Raw genomic sequence first — 2,796 nt, 5'->3', positions numbered from 1 at the left:
GTTATAGAATGTAAGGAAAGTAAAGCCATGTGAGGCTATGAAATGAAATGTGAAATTAAAAAAACTCATTAATATGTGTGTGTACATAGAATTCGCTAGAATTATACAAGTCAAGTTTCACTTTAACATTCTAAAACAATATAGAATGCAAGAAAAGTCAACATATGTAAGGATATGAAATGAAAGTGAAATAAACATTTAAGGTAAGTGTCCATCATGGCACTGAAAACAATGAAAGTCTCTCTAACTTAACACAACACAAAGGTTTCTTTTAGAAAGCCAAAAATCAAGCGACCAGAAGAGTTACAAAGATTACGTACCTTTCTTTATTATCAATATAGTTCCAACTAGCGAAAAAGGAAACGAGATGAAAAATCTCTCAGTTTATTTCGCTACAATGTCGAGGACTAGACAAATTTCAGATTAACGTGCAAAAATAGTGTAGGACTTTTGAAAGATGAATTTGAGATCGTTGGGATTTTGGATGAGCCGATGCACATAAAAGTGAACCCAAGTTTTCAGAGTATTGTACACCTACTCCTGGCTCTACTTCTGTTTTTCATTAGATAGAATCTCCCCAAGATCCTTTAGCATCTCCAATTAGCATGTCCATGCACGTCACCACTTAAAATCAATATTAATGAGTAGCACTTGAACTCATCACCTACATAGTATGAAACTCAACGTAAAGCACTAGGCTATATGCCTACGTTGGTCCTTGAGCTCCCTTTGAGCCATAAAAAAAAAGGATACACCCTCCCCCCCACAACCTACCCTTACCCCCCCCACCCCCCGCCCCCCCCCCCTTCTCCTTTCCTTTTTTCCCCCACCCTTCCCTTTTCCTTTCTTCCCCCTCCCCAAAACTAATTAATGCATTTGTGAAAAATTTGTTTTGGCTGCCTACTACCGCAAGAATTTTTGAACAAATTCTCACAATAATTCCCTCATCGTGAGGTACCTTAACATCATGAGCTTCTGTGAGGGAGGCACCGCATACCTAGCTAGGTAGGATTGGGGGCAGGGACTGCCGGTGCTATGGAGACTGGAGTAGAAGCTCATGATGTTATGGAGTGTATTTTCCATACATTGAAAAAGCCTCCGTTTTCCTACATGAGAAAAGTTTTAAATCTTTTTGTGATATATACACACACTATGAAACGCTCGAACTGTGTGTACGGCCCTCATAGAAGTAGAATTCAACACGTACGATATTTGAGAGAGAGAGAGAGAGAGAGAGAGAGAGAGAGAAGTTAGAACTCAACACGGACAATGGCTGTTTATTTGCGAAAGGATTGGGGAGCTCTGCTTGGAGAGATCACTCGGCGACGTCATATCAGTAGGTGCAAATGCAGGAGGATACTGAGGTGGAGTGTTCTTACAATTAGATGATGACGGACGTGGCCGAGAATATACCGCACCAATAGAGGTTGGAGTTGTCGTTCTTGATGCAGCTGTCAAGGTTGACTGACGACTCGACGGAGTCACCGTTGTCGTTGGTGCAAGTAGCGATGAGCGTGGAGCCTTTCACACTTATGTCGGTGCAGGTGCTAAGGAAGCCACCTCCCCATCTGGGCACTCCAGATTCCCGTTGTTGTTTTTCACAGCATTATTTAGATATAGCTTCGGGACAAGCGGTATCCTTGCCAATTCTTGCAAGTGGCGGTCAAATACCCTGAATCGTAGTCCATGTCTTCGCAGCTGCTGGAGAAGTTGCACTGCATGCAATTATGTAATCAACAGTGAACACTATTAATATCAAACGAACAATTGGCACTCGTGTGTGTGTGTGTGTGCACCGTCTCTCTCTCTCTCTCTCTCTCTCTCTCTCTCTCTCTCTCTCTCTCTCTCTCTCTCTCTCTCTCTCTCTCTCTCTCTCTCTCTCTCTCTCTTACATCTTCAACACCCACATACGCGACAGAAGCCCCGATGATCGCCGCCATCATGGCCAGCACCATACAGCTAGCGACTCGCAGTGCCATATTTGCTTCGTCCCTTAATCTTCTGCAACCTAGCTCTTTGAATTGCTTCTGCCGTAGCTAAATTACCAGCCCTTTTTATACCAAAATGAGCTAAGATCTTTTCTGAATTACTACGTCTCTCCATCCCAAAATGACATTTTCTCTGTTTTTTACGGTGATGCCCAGCGCCAGATCAGTCCACTCTACTTTACTACACGTCAGTACCAATCACACTCTACTTTACATGACACTCTACTTTACAGCTCAGCAATCTGTTGCCGCGTGTCTGTAGTATGTGAGAGCCTTCCACCTGGGAGGACAAGCCTCGACTCTTGACTCCCGAGCCTCGACTCCCTCTCTAAGCCTGGCCTATATATCTCACACGGGCATGGGAGGAGATGGGATCTACGGTGGGATGATTGAGGACCGTAGATCCCAGGCTTTCGTGGACAATGTAAATTCGGGAAAAATGTAAACTCGGGTACCTGAGTTTACTTCGCTCCTCCTTCCCCCCGCCCCACAGGATTGAATGCACAACCTAGGATTTGAGGGCCATGTGACCTATCCACCACGCCCGGGCACGTCAAAAGTGGAATGTACACGTTTCCATGGAGTTTTGACGTGCAAAAGTATTGGGGCGAGCAAAAATAAACTCGGGTATTTTTGTAAACTCAGGTACCCGAGTTTACAAAAATACCCGAGTTTACTTTTGCGACAAGATCTACGGCGCGCGCCTAATGTCGGGGCCCAAAAGTGATGGGAGCCTTTGATCCCATCTCCCATGCCCGTGTTAGATATAGCTGAGGCCTCTCTATGTTTTCCAGAGGGGAATATCAAA

At 44.4% G+C, this 2,796-nt stretch overlaps 1 pseudogene; it reads right to left on the bottom strand.

The window, feature by feature from the left end:
• Positions 1–1,381: 1,381 nt before the first annotated feature.
• LOC147431500 (cyanovirin-N homolog) lies at positions 1,382–1,979 on the bottom strand (annotated as a pseudogene).
• Between the last annotated feature and the right edge of the window lie 817 nt (positions 1,980–2,796).

Source organism: Adiantum capillus-veneris, chromosome 21 (assembly GCF_014529385.1).
Source record: "Adiantum capillus-veneris isolate H3 chromosome 21, ASM1452938v2, whole genome shotgun sequence".
Taxonomy (NCBI): Eukaryota; Viridiplantae; Streptophyta; class Polypodiopsida; order Polypodiales; family Pteridaceae; genus Adiantum; species Adiantum capillus-veneris.
Note: the sequence above shows the minus strand (reverse complement) of the source record. Positions and strands in the feature narration are given on the sequence as shown.